This window comes from Mytilus galloprovincialis, chromosome 14 (assembly GCF_965363235.1).
Source record: "Mytilus galloprovincialis chromosome 14, xbMytGall1.hap1.1, whole genome shotgun sequence".
NCBI classification, from domain to species: domain Eukaryota; kingdom Metazoa; phylum Mollusca; class Bivalvia; order Mytilida; family Mytilidae; genus Mytilus; species Mytilus galloprovincialis.
Window position 1 is genome coordinate 72,800,968 of NC_134851.1, and position 18,275 is coordinate 72,819,242.

General features: G+C 34.0%; 1 long non-coding RNA gene across 2 annotated transcripts; it reads right to left on the bottom strand.

Moving 5' to 3' along the window:
* Positions 1 to 2,788: 2,788 nt before the first annotated feature.
* On the bottom strand, positions 2,789 to 11,241 carry LOC143058382 (uncharacterized). Of its 2 annotated transcripts, none has more exons than XR_012973038.1 (5): positions 11,144 to 11,241; positions 10,309 to 10,647; positions 7,685 to 7,789; positions 4,510 to 4,713; positions 2,789 to 3,294 (listed from the first exon to the last, which is right to left on the bottom strand). It is a non-coding gene; the product is annotated as an uncharacterized LOC143058382 (long non-coding RNA). The 2 variants fall into 2 exon arrangements; XR_012973037.1 differs by having other exon boundaries at positions 11,102 to 11,202.
* Positions 11,242 to 18,275: the final 7,034 nt, after the last annotated feature.

Sequence of the window (18,275 nt, forward strand, 5' to 3'; positions counted from 1 at the left end):
TTCCGCAGCTAGTCCAAGACAGGATGCAAATGAATTTATCCTACCCAGAAAAAATGCAGAACAAGGACATGAGAGCTACGGTATCGCAGCTAGTCCAAGACAGGATGCAAATGAACTTATCCTACACAGAAAAATGCAGAACAAGGACATGAGAGCTATGGTTCCGCAGCTAGTCCAAGACATGATGCAAATGAATTTATCCTACACAGAAAAATGCAGAACAAGGACATGAGAGCTACGGTATCGCAGCTAGTACAAGACAGGATGCAAATGAATTTATCCTACCCAGAAAAATGCAGAACATATATCTGTAAAAAAAACTTATCAAAAATCAACCTAGCCATAAGTAAAAATTAATATTCCACAACCTCAAAAATAAAATCCTCCTGTCCTTGTTTCTGGTACAGTAGAATCATACCTCTCTATGAGAGAACAAGGACCTGAAAGCTACGGTATCGCAGCTAGTCCAAGACAGGATGCAAAGGAATTTATCCTACCCAGAAAAATGCAGAACAAGGACCTGAGAGCTACGGTTCCGCAGCTAGTCCAAGACAGGATGTAAATGAATTTATCCTACCCAGAAAAATACAGAACAAGGACCTGAGAGCTACGGTATCGCAGCTAGTCCAAGACAGGATGCAAATGAATGTATCCTTCCCAGAAAAATGCAGAACAAGGGCCCGAGAGCTACGGTATCGCAGCTAGTCCAAGACAGGATGCAAATGAATTTATCCTTCCAAGAAAAATGCAGAACAAGGACCTGAGAGCTACGGTATCGCAGCTAGTCCAAGACAGGATGCAAATATATTTATCCTTCCCAGAAAAATGCAGAACAAGGACCTGAGAGCTACGGTTCCGCAGCTAGTCCAAGACAGGATGCAAATGAATTTATCCTACCCAGAAAAAATGCAGAACAAGGACATGAGAGCTACGGTATCGCAGCTAGTCCAAGACAGGATGCAAATGAACTTATCCTACACAGAAAAATGCAGAACAAGGACATGAGAGCTACGGTTCCGCAGCTAGTCCAAGACATGATGCAAATGAATTTATCCTACACAGAAAAATGCAGAACAAGGACATGAGAGCTACGGTATCGCAGCTAGTCCAAGACAGGATGCAAATGAATTTATCCTACCCAGAAAAATGCAGAACATATATCTGTAAAAAAAACTTATCAAAAATCAACCTAGCCATAAGTAAAAATTAATATTCCACAACCTCAAAAATAAAATCCTCCTGTCCTTGTTTCTGGTACAGTAGAATCATACCTCTCTATGAGAGAACAAGGACCTGAAAGCTACGGTATCGCAGCTAGTCCAAGACAGGATGCAAAGGAATTTATCCTACCCAGAAAAATGCAGAACAAGGACCTGAGAGCTACGGTTCCGCAGCTAGTCCAAGACAGGTTGAAATGAATTTATCCTACCAAGAAAAATGCAGAACATATATATCTGTAAAAAAACTTATCAAAAATCAACCTAGCCATAAGTAAAAATTAATATTCCACAACCTCAAAAATAATATCCTCCTGTTCTTGTTTCTGGTACAGCAGAATCATACCTCTCTATAAAATACTGGAGTTTTGTTTCATCTGTGTACTGCTGATGACGACTAGAAATGATCTACGCAAACTTATACACTAAAAAAATATGGTAAATGATGATCATAGAAAACAATGCCTTTATTGAAGTTCTATAATAAAATCTAAATAGAAAACTTTGGGATCATGTGATCAAAACACCATTATGCCCCAGCTACTAGGATTCAGTAGAGAAAAGGATTATATTGAGAGTAAGCATATAATAACTTGAAAACATAATAATGTTACCGATTATCTCCCTTTGACAAGAATAAAATTTCATGTCATTTCAAACATGACGGAACGAAATTATAATACAGAATTTAAAATAAAAACAAACAACATTCACAATGAACCAGAATTCACAAACACCATTGATTTCGGAAAATATGAAACAAAATATTGGCAATCAATATAAAAAATATAAAGATGTCGTATGATTGCCAACACCCATCAAGACCAAATGACACAGAAGAATTAACAACAATAAACCATAACATTTGCCACCTTACTTCTACTACAAAGGATTGACAGTACATCTATGGTTACAGATATGGTGACACTTCCAAAACATGAGCGTCGATATTCAGAATAGACGTATATATTGTGTGTATTCAGATTCTCAATTTTATTTCGTACACTCATCATGAATCTTGCTACCTGAGAGAAATCTAAGTAACTACATTAATACGACAGTCAATATTTATATTACGCGATCCTTAACGCCCTAACGCAATGTTAAAACATGTTTCATCTCGAGAGTCGAACGATAAGCATTCGGCAATCCTCGGTAGAATCCGCTACTCTCGGAATCGGCCGAGTTGAGACGAATGCAACGATAAGTTCATTTCAATTTTATATTGTATAAACTGTTACAAAAGTATTGTATATATATTTTACATATAAGCATATTTATATAGGTTTAAACAAGATAGAAGATACCAATGCAATGGTGCAATAAACATGATAAACAATTATAAGTCCATTGCATATTCAAATCAAGCAGGATTTCGTGGATCACAAATAGCATCAGTTTTCTTTGCACTTTATTATAAGCAACGGTCATGTATATGTCCTATCATGTGACGTTGATAAGCACTGGTCCAACGAATGTCATACAAAGCCGTTTGAAAAAGTAACTGCAATTTAGGTAATGACGCCACTAATTGGTACAGCATAAATATATACAATATATTACCATTATACAATATATTACAATCTTCATTTGTTTTCACACTTTATTCTATACATATTCTAATCCGATAATTTCCTCATATTATTTCAGTTTTCTATTTCGATGTTCACTCCAACCATTATGTAAATTAGAAAACGTCGAACTACTTTATTCTATTCAATCATTGTTTTTCAATGTATAATTCTTGATTATCCAATCATAACACTTTGCACTATTCCGTTGAACGCAATACTGTCCGATTGAGCTCAAACGACAACTTCTTTTTACAACCGAGTTTTGCAGTCTGACTTCATCTCGTAGACGTCACCTGACTAGTTTGGTACCACGAGAATCGTCGAGATTCGTGTTAGAATGACGTTACCTATACTAGGACGTCTACAGTAGCAGTCTCTTTCAAAATGAGGAACTCCTATTTTGTCTAGTATGGTCTGATACAGTTTCGGGTTTAATTTCTTCAAGCTGTTTTCTGAATGGTTTTCACTAATTACCCATTCTGCATCCAGGCTAACATCGTATCCTAAAACGAAACATGTATTTTAATTAAAACGAATACGTAGAAGTAATAAAAAGAAGATCAAGTCAACGGCTGGTATTTCTGTACAAAGTGGTTGAGACGTTTATCCCAGCTATAATTAGTCCCGACGATTTTCTTGTTAAAAGTAAACCCAAGAGGAAAATCAAACCTAAAACATTTGACAATTTTGTAAGTGCCAATATAGTGACAAATTCAGTGAAGAACAATATGAAGGCACTAGACACTATTCCTTACAAAACCGATCCATATAAGAACTCTTTCTTTGTCAAGAGCAAACTACATTGGGACCAACTGGAAGACAATATCGTATGTGCAGATGCAGTTGAGAGCTTCAAGGCTGCTCTCCAACACCATCAATAGGTGTCTCTCTCTCCCGTTGAGTAAAAGACAGAATTGGCATCTTCAATGTACTCATACAGATACAGATAAAAAGTACAATACTAAAATACCGAAACCCCAGGAAAAAATCAAAACGGTAAGTGGTGTTATTACTTAGCTATAAAAATGGAAGATTTTATGGTACATCGTACATGTGTAACAAGAAATAATAGAACATGTACTTTTTTGTAAAAATTTAATAGAGGAGTTTCATTTCATTCTCAAATGTCCACTTTTTCAAGGTTTAGAACAATTTATATTATTAGTACAAACAATGTAAAAGAGCTGTGTAATTTAGGTAAATTTATATTTAGATTTTTTTAAGCTTAGAACTGAAATGTTACACCTTCTGCTATTCTGTCACATAGTTTGTGTGTATGTATGTATTGTATGTATTATTGATGTTGATGTAATTCAAATGTATACCTATAGTTTATATAGACTTTGGTAATAAAGATAAATATTACATGATAGTTGTATATTTATTGTTTAACATTATACCAGTCATTGTTGTTGATTTTTTGTGGGAAACAGATGTTTGTGATATTGACTGTGTAAAAACATGCGGGCCAGCTGAAGGACGCCTCCGGGTGCGGGAGTATCTCGCTACATTGAAGACCCATTGGTTGCCCTCGGCTCTTGTCTGCTCTATAGTCGGGTTGTTGTCGCTTTGACACATTCCCCATTTTCATTCTCATTTTTGTTGTTGTTGTTCTTTTCATATTACAATTTATTGTTGTTTTTGTAGAGTATATATTATGTATTCATCAGACCAGATAAAGTTTTCCGTACATTCACAAAAAAAGTAAATTTCTTTACCTGATTTTAAAATTTGTTTTATAAGTTGAACCGAAAGTTTCGTGCTGTGTAAGGCGTAAAACAAAGCTGAGTGACCCAAGCTGTCTCTCATCTGCATGTCCACACCATGTTTCATCAAATATTGACAACATTTTTCTGATCCTTGTTCGGATGCTATCAGTAAAGCACTTCGGCCAATGTGGTCAGTTTCATGAATACTCGCTCCTGAAATAAATGATTGTAATGTATTTAAACATTTTAACTATTTGTTCCTAGGAATTTGTAGTAGATTTTACTTTTTCGATGAGTTCTGCGCTTAGGGGGCTACGATTTTATTGTTATGTTGGAGCTAGGATGAAATTTGAAAAAGGCAGGACAGGAGTTTTAAGTAAAAATAAAAGGCAGGATGAGTAACTTTGTACCAAAAAAAGGCAGGATGACAATTTATGTAAAAAAGGTAAAAAAACAACTGATAAAATAAGGCAGGACCGAAGAGAGTTAAACAAATAAAAAAGGCAGGACAGAAATTTACAAATAAAAGACATGAAGGACATATTTTTCATCCTATTCCCCCCATAAAAATCAAACGGTAGCTCTCTTATACATATTAGGATAGATGATTCACCACTACAGTCAATGTTTCATTAACTTAAGAATGTTAAGATTCCTTTGAAGAAAAAGAAACATGCACATAGTATAGATCCACACAAACATAAAAAATGTAAAAACAATACGTAAACACTTTACAAGTCACGAAAATTTCCATAAACACCCGCGTAATATAGTTCAGGTACTTGACCTACAAAGGATAGTTTCTATGTATTCAGACTTTCCTTGAAGTTAGAACCAGGGATGGGATACACTAAGTCACCCCAATATATGTCACATGTTGTTGCATATTTTGTAAATGGAAATGCACAAACAATTATTTTTACTTGAATTGAAACTTTTCAGCGTTTCATAATTAATAGGATTACATAATTTTCCACCTCTATGACATAATACAATGACATCATCCATCTGAAGAAATGTAAACAATAGATGAAAGCGAATTTGATTCCCGGAATATGGTATAAGCGTTCCGGTTTTGATTCCACGAAATTGCATTTTAAGCATTCCTTTTATTCCATTTGGGTTCAGAGGCAGATTTAGGGGGGGGGGGGGGGGGCATTTTGGGAAAAATTTGGTTGCTTATATAGGGAATCACTGAAGCGTGATTGGAGCGGGCCCCAGCTAGTCAGTGGGCCCCAGATACTCAGTTGGCTCCCACTTATGAAAATTTCTAGATCCGCCAGTTGGGTTACCCTCTTAATCTTAAGTTGGTCACCTTTGATACTTTTAAGTTTTCTAAGAAAATGTCTGTACCAAGTCAGGAATATGCCATTTGTTATCCATTCGTTTGATGTGTTTGAGCTTTTGATTTTGCCAATTCATTACATTGTAGGGACTTTCCGTTTTGAATTCTCCTCGGAGTTCAGTATTTTTGTGATTTTATTTTTTATTATTTTTGTAAATCGAAAGTAATTTTTTGTTGAGATGTTGATTTTTCTTCACCTGCTTGGATTCGTATAAAATTGAAATTTAAAAATTTGTCAAATATGACTTAAACTTTCTTTCGATGATATCCGTTCGACATCAATGAGAAAGTGCATTATTTTAAATCATTACATTAAAATTATCTTAACTATAAATTAAAATCTTCAAAAATGTCCATTCTACAGATCATAAATACTAAGATGTTAAGAGAGGAGAGGACAACAGCGGAACAATAAAAAGCATCAGTCGAAAAATGTACATGACAATACCCAAAAGATAAAAAGACGAAAAGGATTCCACGGAACCCTGCGTCTGGCATTCTATGTCTTCTATCAGGGTATAAGTCTCATGTTGACTGCAAAACATGTCTTTATCAGTAAATAGGACCAGGAATAAAATCCTAAATTTGCACACTAGACAAAAATAAATAAAAATAGACATGATACATGATCCTGGAAACTAAAAAAAAATTATCATAATCTTGATGGTTGTATGTATTCTTGGGAACAACTTAGTGAAAAAGAAATACAGTGAAACCTGTCTAAACCGAATCTCGCTTAAACCGTAAACCTGTCTAAACCAAACTTGTTCTTAAATCACCGTCATATCAAATGTTATGTTTTTGTGAAGCTGATAAACGATTATCGGCAAAACCGAACTAAATCTCAAGTTCCGAAGAGGTTCGGTTAAGACAGATTTTACGGTACCACTAGCCTGAAAGCGTTAGCAAATTCTTATAAAAATCGACTTCATTTCCAGAAAAAATAGATAAAAAAGACTGACAAATGTATTCTCTTTCTCTGATAGAATATACATTTTTGAAGACACAAAAATGCCAAGGTTCCAAATAAAAAGATGATAAACCGGGGATTTACTTTACTCTTACAAGCTATAAGGTGAATCTAAAACCATCAAGGATTTGAATAAAGACGTTTCAGGCAAAAGGTGAGACGTGGCCTGCATTAACGAAAGGAGAGTCAATAAATAATGCACAGCTAAAATTAACCCAGTTATGGTGATGGATGTGACTTCATAACACCGGAACACATAAATCACTCCAGTACATATTATAAGGCAAAATAAATTAAGTAAATTTTCATTTGTATCATGGTTCACATAAAAATAAACTGATGAATATATATGATGACTTTAAATGAAAATGGCATGTACACTTTCAAATTAGGTTTCTAAAAGTAGTTTACACGATGCATCTGTGCATATTAAGGGATGATCATTTGATTTTCGGATAGGGGATAGACAGGAGGATTTCGGAAAGTGATATCCGGGCTTGTTAAATTGATGGATACATTTTTGTACAAAACTGTTATCAATATTTCTGTCTTTCAAAATGCAGGAAATAGTTGTGTAAAAAATTTAATATAAATATCCGATCTGGCAACAGGTTGAACATGTTGAATTAATATTCAGCACAAAACAATATCCTCCCCCAAAATTGTGAAAATTGTCGTCCTGTTATATATAAAATAACTTTCCCATATTCAAATTGCAGCATGTGTATGCATTACATGTAGGTTTTAACTCCAGTTCTTAGTCTTATATCCATCCATTCTACCCACAAGATAATTTGCTTGAAACTTGTACTACTATAAACCAACGGATGACTGATGACCTTTACAGTTGGCCTTGACAGATGACCTACCTGCTTTGTGTAGATGTTTTACTACGTCGATCTGGTCCTGATGGACAGCGACCATTAAAGGTGTCTCTCCTTGTCCGTTCTTGACGTTTATGTCCAGGTTTACAGCTGTGAAAAGAACGATCAAAGAAATGGTCAATAATTTTGTAATGAAAACATAGTTAAACATAGTTTTTATGTAAGTTTTAGAATTCATTGGATAAAGAATACAAGATAATGGGTCTCTATGGGTGGGCCTTCATTTCTGTATCTAAAAAAATAATTTAAGCCATTTTTTTTCAATTCATTATACTTTTTGTCAAGTATTCTATATTCTTTATATTTCAGCACATCTTTATTCTTTCTGATTCATTATTTTAATAGACATTTTTTCTATTCTTTATATTTGTTTGTTCATTATACTCTATTCTATATAGCCCCAAACACACCCTCATAAATGACGTGAATTTGTATTCTGTGACGAAAAGAATAGCCTAGTTTAGTGTTGAAGGATCGCATTTGAATACAGATTTAGTATTTTTAGTGCCGCAACGATAAGGAAATGAATCACATTATCGTCTAGGGGAGACACATTTTACTACATGACCAAAGCAATTTAAATTCCGTTTTGGCCATGATACGGAAAATGTATTGAGTAGTCGGGAATCAGTTTACATGTTAAAGGATCGGGTGTACTTTAAAAAAAAATACTTTATTTCTAATGCCTAGTCATTAACCGACTAAATATATACTTGCTTCTTAAAAATATTTTTTTAATAAAAAGCTATTTATTTCATTGAATTCAGATCACATGATATAATATTAATTTTCTCTCAGTAAACAAACGATAGTTGTTTTATATATGTTACAGGCATTTTCTAAATTTAGGCATTTTGTAAAATGCCTGAAAATTTTAGGCAATCTATAAAATGCCTGCAAGATTCAGTCATTTTACATAGTGACTAATTTTTCTAGGCATTTTACAAAATACCTGGAAAAGTTGCAAGGCATTTTACAAAATGCCTGAAATTATTTTAAAGAAAGAAATATCAAAAATAAAAACAAATGAAAGCTTTGAACACCAGAACGGTTTTATTTATGATAATTATTACTGAATGAAAAAAGAAGAGTTTAAAAAATCAAGAACAAATTTTACTGAATTATTCCAAAAAACTCGACAATTATTTATCATTTCTCAAAATGTTTGATGACAGAACTGTTACACAATATTTGTCCTGAACTTTTGTAAATACATAATTGTTTGCTGTAAAATCTGGTTTTAGTACTTCAACCATATATGGAGAAACTTGAATCATCACATATTCGCAATAAGCAATTGCATGTCAATTGACACCTTATGGAGTTATTGCTCTTTATAGTAAATTTTCAACATTTAAAAAAAAAATTGTAATCTTTTTCACAAATAAATGTAAACCTAGCCACAATTTCCAATAGGCTGTCTTGATTGAAAACTGTATCCGACGACACAACCAACCATATCTTTGCATCACATCAAAACACAGCCTTGTATGGCAAAACCCATATTGCACAGGGAAATCTGTTTAGATGCGGGTGTATAACATTAAAATTCTCATTATTTGGGGATATTAAATATTGTCATATGTTAGTAAAATGCAATACTGTTTTCACGTTAAGAATTTTTGATTTTCTTTATTTTTATTTATGGCTGTTCTGCTGGTGGAATTTTCTGTCCATATCCAAAATACCTTCATTGCAATTGCAAGCGTCTGTCCTTTATTCGGGTCAATCCCCTGCAGAACTAACCCATATGGTTTATAACCAATTTGTTCTTGTCTAAAAAAGCATTAGACCGTTGGTTTTCCCGTTTGAATGGTTTTACACTAGTAATTTTGGGGCCCTATAAAGGCTATAAAGCTTGTTGTTCGGTGTGAGCCAAGGCTCCGTGTTGAAGGCCGTACATTGACTTATAATGGTTTACTTTTTTTTAAATTGTTATTTGGATGGAGAGTTGTCTCATTGGCACTCACACCACATCTTCCTATATCTATGACATATTTGCGACTGAAAGCAAACAACAAACAATAAGTCAAAAATATTTTTTTTCTCTGATATATTCCTATGTTTTATTTTAATTTTTAATTTACTTTTTTTTAACCCAGAATTTCTAAAATTTCTATTGTAAATTTTGTTCTATTGACAGAACAATGTGTCCTTCTGTCATTTTGACAAAATAATTACAAATATACTACTGGTATCTGAAATACAGAGTGAGTATGTACTTTATGTAGTTTCACAAAAAAAGTACACATCATCTGATATACCACCCTTTCCAGCTGGTTTTTGGAAAATAAATTAATTCTAATGAACCATAAGTTATTTTCTTTGCAATATATTGTGATTTTGTCCACTTTTTTTCGATGATAACCTTCTTCTACAAATTGCCTGAAACTGAACAGGCAATTTGTAGAATTTTGCTTCAAAATTTCAGTCATTTTACAAAATGACTAGGTATTTTTAGTCATTTTGTATAATGCCTGTCAAGGTTAGGCATTTTCCAAATTGCCTGAATATTCAGTCATTTTACAAAATGCCTAAATTTAGAAAATGCCTGTAACATATACATTCATTTATAACTAGATTTACATAAGATAATCAATGTTTAATACCTTTTTTAAGTAATAGACGAATTAGTTTGAGATGTCCATTTAATACAGCCTCGTGGAGCGCAGTATCGCCGTTCACGTCCTGTACATTTGGATCACATCCAGATTTAAGGAGCTGATCAGCAACTTCCACTGTTCCGAACGTAGCAGCGTAGAAAAGCAAACTTCTCCCTTCGGAATCGACTTTGTCTATAGACCCAACAGAAGAATCAGTCGATACTTTTTTCTTTGGTATTATAACGATTTTCTGTGTCAATGATTTTTTCTTTCTTTTCAGTATAGGAGTTGACCAAGACCTGAGACTCCATGTTGAAACAGCAGGGGAAATGTTCATGTTTCTATCTGTTAAAGGAAAACATATCAATTTTCAATACTGGATGTTGACGGTTATTGTAAACTATTTTATATATGATAATTGAGGTACTTAAAGGTTTGCACTTTCCGTGAAATTAAACGGAAATTTCAAGACTTTAATGTCTGGAGTACCGCAATGTTGTCCGCTTTCATTGCTTTTATTATTTATCCTAATGAACTTTCAGTTTTTAATAAAAATAAAAAAAAAAGTCATCAAAGATAAGGATAATCGGAAAAAATACCTTACTTTTGCAAGAATATCTGAAAAAATAGATACAATGTATAAAGGAAAAGTTTGGAGATAGTTCTAAAATAATGTTTTTTTCTTCTTGAATGTATAAATGTATTTTATCAATTATAATATACAAATAATTATATAACAATGTTTAATAAAATTATCCGATAAAATAGAAATATATTATCTAATTAAACAAAGGCTTACCTTGTATATATAAATCTGTTATGTCTTACAACGATAACATACCTTGTTATATATTACAATCAGTCAGGTGTGTGTGGGTAGTCCACCGTGACCGAATCTGTTATAAAGAGTATTGATGATGTGAAGATCTACGTCGCACAAGAGTTTAGGTCATGTTAGGTGTAAAGGACATGACTTACAAGCACCCTGCGGTTACGTGATATCATGTTGTTTGTTACGTAAAAAATATCTTTTATTATTGCATGTCTGATGAAAATCGGGCAATAATACATGTATGGTTATAGTATAGGAGGATCTAAAGAACTTAATCATTATGTGTTTAAATCATTAACTCTCATTATTATTATTATCATGATCATGATTATTATTATATCATGATTACTATTATTATTATTATTGTCATTATTATTATTATCATTATTATTATTAATAACTTTTTTTATTATTAATTTTTTTTTTTAGTTTTTTTTTATTTGTTATTACGGATCCATGTATGTATGTGTAGTCAGAGACATATATACACATATATGTATATATGTCTCTGGTGTAGTACATATGTTTCTGCTTATTGCTAATAATTTTCATTATTATCATTAGTTATTATTATTATTATGATCATCATTATTATTATCATCATTTTTATTATCATCATTTTTATTATTATCATCATTATTATTATCATCATTATTATGATCATCATTATTATTATCATCATTATTATTATCATCATTTTTATTATTATCATCATCATTATTATTATCATCATTATTATTTGTATTATTTCATTTATTTATATTACCTTTTTGCCCTATTTAGATCACTAACATCTTCTCATTTTCGGAAAGAAAGATGTATGGCAAAAGTCGATTCAATGTTAATCAGAAAACGCATTTAAACAAAAACAAGATGATAAATAATTGTCCGTATCATATGTCAGATTAATTAACAACGTCACATGTTTAGTAATCCGAATAATTCGGTCGTTATATTCCACTGCTCTACGATGGCCACATCCCTCTCGAGATGGACTGGATTATTCGGGTTGTTACAAGTTTAGTCAAAATGTGAAAGAATTTTAGAGAGCCAACCAAAGTTGAAAGATCAAAGCGAAGAACAGTGATGGTGTTACGACCCTATTGACATTGTCCACTTTGTAGTCAAAGTTTAAACCCTTCTTACTCGTCCAATTAGACAAGATATTAGCAAATTATTTGATATATTTCACAGTATTAAGAAGAAAAAAAACAACAAAAAAACATCAGAAAACTAAAATTCAAGCCGTTGATGAATTGGGATGCTCCATGAGGGACAACCGACGTTTACTCATTTGGTTGAAAATTGACAAATAGAAAAGAGATATATGCAGAAATCAGAATATTACTGGTTTCTATAAAGTTAACTTTAAGGTAAAATACAAGAAAGCTTTGAAAATTTTAAAAAAAATCGTTGATTATATAGGGTTTTTGAATTGGTTGTTTGACACCTTTAAAGATTGTTAGGAATAAACGAAAGGCAGTATTTGCTGCTTTGTTCATAGTTGGTTATCTTCAGATTTTTATTTTCATTTATTTACAAATGGTGATGGTTCCCCCTGGATAAAAAGTATACTTAAAATACCGAACTCCAACTGAAGCTTAATGCATACCAAAGTAACGAGTACAGAACAACTGTCGTAAATGTATTTTGTGTATGTTTATATTGTTTGTCACAAACTTATTGTTCAGAGTTTATATGACAATAAATGTTTTAATTGAATTGAATTGAATTACTAACTTGGTACATGCATTTCCCAAAGAAAATATAAAAAACAGACATCGTATACAAATTAAATGATTTCAGCCTTACTAGACGTTGCAGCGTATTTATGCATCCCGTACCGACAAAAGGGCGTAGCTCTTTCGTACTTTTGAGAGAGTTAGACAACCAATAGTGAGCTGAGCTCATTTATATACCACATTCACTTCTTGGGCAGAATGTGCATTGGACATTGAATCGCAGAATCCATTGATAGACGATGATTGACTGAATCGAGGAGGATGTGTATTGGGGTTTACATACTAGTAATAATGGGCAAATTATCAAGAATAGAGAAGAATAGCATACAAAATTACAGAAAGATGGACTCCCAATCTAGTTCAAACATGATACATGCTGGAACAGCTAGGTTATATGTAGGGCAAAACCTTAAATACAGTGTTTCAACTGATCAGGCTCCATCATCAGGTTGGTCCCCTCTCGTTTTGACGCTGTCCACGACAATTTCCAGGGGTGCGCAGGGTGAGTTGGTAAGGCTGAGCGAGGAACCAGCTAGCTCTTCAACTGCTCTTCCCTCTTCCTCTAACCCAGCTTTTCTTACCAAGCTTCTTCTTACTGGTCCAGTTAATCCTAAGAACCCCAAGGCTCTCCAAAAAATATTGAGAAACAAATATTCTACAGCCTACCTCCACTGTAAAATACCATGTTTTCCAATGCTTCTCTTTGATGTCTCTTACCAACTCCTGGTACTTCGCTTTCTCTCATGAGCTTCTTCCCGTTTCGACTCCCATGGCACTGTAAGCTCTACAAGAATGACATGTCTGCTGATTCTGGACCATGTCTGTACGGAGGTTTGTTGTTATAATATCTCTTGGGAAGGTGGTCTTACCACCAACGTCTGATTGCATCTCGTAGTCATTTGCTGTTGCTAAGATACCACTGGCTTTGCTTTATGTGTGTTTGATGAAGATCATGAACTTTGGATGATTTTTATTGTTCGTTCTTATATATATATGTTGTTCTGTTGAACCACTGTCCCCGATTAGGGTTGGGATCCCGTTAACATGTTTAACCCCGCCATAATCTGTATGTATGTGCCTGTCCCAAGTCGGGAGCCTGTGATTCAGTGGTGTGTTACATATTTTTTTTCGTTAATTTTTTGTACATAAATTAGGCCTTTAGTTTTTTACATTGTCATTTCGGGGCCTTTTATAGCCGACTATGCGGTATTGCCGCACAGTGACCTATAGTTATTAATGTCTGTGTCATTTGGTCTCTTGTGGAGAGTTGTCTCATTGGCAATCATACCACATCTTCTTTTCTATAATTGGTCATTTCTCTATCTTAGTCTTCTTTCTTTCCTGTGTGTCCAAGACAGCTGCTATCTCTCAAAGGACTTGGTCATTGTGTCATGTATATCTGCCATCTTTCAGAACTGTGATGCTAGACGACCAGAAATGTTATAGATTTGCTGGCTTATCACACATCTTACAGCAAGGGTCTTCAATCAGTTTTTCCACATTGTAAGGTTTGTGGATGTTGATAGTACGTCGTATACTGATCCAAGTAGGAAACTTATGTTTTGTCCGTCTATTCTCCACATTTAAAACCAACTGATCTTTCTTGATCTGGCCATCTCCCATTTCATATATTGTCCTTGTTGTATTATACTGATGGCTCTTTACTTACCGGTCTTTTTCTTCCCCACGAAGAACTTCTATGTCTTGCATCTGCTGAGTGTCATAACGGTTGCTGAATGTTGCCAAAACCAAGTCGTCCTGATGTTACCACTCAAACTAGGTCTCTATGTCTTAATCGGCTCTCTGCATCTTCAACAGCGCTATTGATTACCCATTTCCTTCCTGTCCTTACATCAACATTTGCTTCTTTCACCTTGTCATCTTAACTGTCTATTATCATCATGACTTGTTCGATTTGTTGATTTTAAACTCCTCTGTGATAGAAGACAGTGGTAGTTGAAGTTTTGAACTGGTACTGTACAAACCAATGCTGCTAAAACTCTTTGGAACCCCAAGTCATTTGCGTAAGTGTCTGTTCAACATCCTCTCTTAACTTTCAACAAGGAGTCTCAAAACCACTTGCTTACAAGTTTTTGACTGGTTTCTCCATGATTGTTGGGATGATATCTCCTCCAATTATGATCTTTGTATTATCCACCTTTCCTTTCTTTAATATAAGACTCCTTAACTTTGAAGGCTTGAACTATATCTGTGTCCAGTCTATAAGCTCACCCACACCCACTTGCCTTCCAGGACTGCCTTTGCTGTTATTGTCATGTTAAGTGCTCTTGATGGTGGCTGACTGACCTCAGATGACATTACAGATCCTCTGCTCATCGTCTCTGCTAATTTTACTAGTATATGCATTGCTGCTAAGAATAGAACTACTGATATGGTACATCCTGTAACGATTCCACTTCTTGACTTTGCCACACTGTTGTGTAGTCTGAACTGTAAGCTACATTTCAAAGTTATTTAAATAGTGCTGAAGCATTTCTTCAATCTTGCAAGGTATGTGTTATTTCTTCAGGGTTAATGTACTAGCTTGTGTGGTATACTTCCCTAAGCGTTTGCTAGGTCTAACCACAAGACAGTAAAATCGCGTTTGTTCTCTTTGACTTCCTTGATAATCTTTGTTAGAACGCTTTGTATGTTCGAGGCACCCTAGTACTCCTTGTACTCTTAGACTACCTTTCTCGACTGGGGTGTCTATATAGGTGTTTTCAAGCATATATGTTGTTATCCGTTTCGCCAAGCAAACATGATACATGAACGAACAGCCAGGTTATATGTAGGTCAAATATATTTACACATGTAACAATTTGTAATTTGATGCTATGATGACATTGTTACAGCGTGGTTTTTTATGTTGTCAATGTTACTTTCCATGTATACAAATTTTCTGTCGAACATTGGACCAGTTTAACATGTGATGTCATATAGGAATGGTGTCACGTCCTCTTTCATGAGCAATATCTATTAATGACGTTAAACTGTAATTACAGCTTAATGCTTAATTTGGCCAAAAAAAAATTAACTTGAAATGTAAAATGATTAAATGCGAGACAAAAACAGCTAATAAAAAAAGATATGAAAAGAATCTTTTCAATACAGAAGTTTCAATGTGGATCAAATAGGTAATGTATGCCAAAAGAAAATTTCAAACAAATAGCGAGAATATCAAACTAGAGGCTCTCAAGAGCCTGTGTCGCTCACCTTGGTCTATGTGCAGATTAAACAATGAACACAGATAAATTCATGACAAAATTGTGTTTTGGTGATTGTGATGTGTTTGTAGATTGTGGCCAAGTTTGGTTTAATTTGGCCCAGTAGTTTCAGAGGAGAAGATTTTTGTAAAAACTAACGACGACGGACGACGACGACGGACGCCAGATGTGATGAGAAAAGCTCTCTGGGCCCTTCGGACCAGGTTAGCTAAAAATAAAATCAAAAAGCAGTAAGACAACCCATTCACAGCAGTAAAAAAACAAAAAGAACAGCAACGAAACACACAAAAACGAACAAAAGAGAAACAAGAACAACAGAAAAACAAAACCAAAAGAGAAACAAAACCAAGAAAAGATAAACATAAACAGCAAAGAAATAATAGAACAACAGCGAGACCAATGAACAAGATAGAAACAAAAACAACAAATCAACAACAAACAATAGTATCAAACAAACTGAACAACAGAGAAACAAAAAAAATCCAACAAAAACCCAAATGAAACAGAGAAACAATACGAGCAACAGAGAAATAAAAATCACAGGGAAAATAAATAACAACAGAGAAACATAACAAGCAACTAAGGAACAAATCAACAGAGAAAAAATGAACAACAAAGAAACAAAAAAACAGTATTTCTACCTGTGGCGGTACCAGGATTTTCTTTAAAAAGGGGAACAGCTGGGTTAAAAAAGGGATACTTACATCTAAAAAAAAATTCATAAGGGACATGGATGCTTCGTTGCCATGTGTACTCATCTCCTTTGAATCATAACAACTAAAGACAGGTGTCGATTTGTATACGAAAAAGTGCGTTAAAAATTAAGGAACTATACACATGGAAAAAAAGTAATACAACACCTCGATTATTTAAACCTTGGAAAAGAAGGCATCTTTTTCGGATAGAATATGAAAAAATATTTGTATAATGAAATTGAAAATTTGTTAATGATAAGATTGGTAATAAAATGAATAAAAAAAACTATGAAAAATATGCTTCAATTAACCACAATTTTGATAACAGAATGAAGTAATTTTTGTACCAAAAAAAATTATTTTACAACTTTTTCTGTAATTGAACTTTACAATATGGGACACTTTCAAAATTAAATTGTAAGTTGATTGTTCACATCATGCTTGATCGTTATGCACCAACGAATCAATACTTGGTGCAGCCTCCAATGTTTATTTAATAAAGTGTATGAACTGGGGTGTCCTTTCGCTCACTGTACGCCCAATAATGTCCTATATAGTCTCGATATGGTTTGAATCCTGGCTACGATCAGGCCAAGGAAGATAAACCGACTTTTATTGGACCAATGGGGGTTCCTCCAAGGTGCTAATTTCTTACGTTGGCGAGCTCTGCACCATGGGATACGGACCAATTATGTTCTCTCGCACGACAACCAGTCGCTAAGATTCAATTTCGAACATTTTTTGTCTCCTGTAAGACAACCGCTAGTATTGTACTGTTTGCAAAGGGTTTCCTTCTGATCAACCGTCATAAGACTTAGCTTTCCCTAGCTGATGTTTTAGGGGTCTTCCTGATCTCGGAAGGTCTTAAACATCATTTGTTGCCGATTTTTATTCACAAAACGACTTATAGTGGAATGTTTGCTCATATTTGCTTCTCTCATGCTGATAATCTGCAATCTTGCTGCAGCTGGGAGTTGTGGAGGACCATTACATGGTGATACTCACTTAACTTTACAATCTTGATTATTTAAAGTGTATCAATTCGGTGTTGCAATCCTTTATTCCATGTGTATATTAAAATTTTGCTTTATGACTAACATAATGACATATAGATCAACATAACCGTATTGAATTCTCTCCAGTTAAGATTTATACCGTTTTTACGAGTTTATGTATTGTCTGTGTCTTCATCTGACAAAGACAAATGAGATGAGAGTGCAGTAAGTGAACTCTCACATATAATGAGAGTAGAAACAATGTCGTCAAGCGTCAGATATGAGTCAACTGTTTTGTTGTGGTTATTCATTCTAAATTTGTAACTACCTTAAGCGTTAAAAAAAGTTTATTTTTCGATTATCATTTTGAAGGATATAACAATTCACACCCTTTTATTTTAGAACAAAGTCCTAAGTGAGTTATATAATACACACCATGGATAACAGGACTCGATAGCTCTATCCTTGACATGTATTTATAA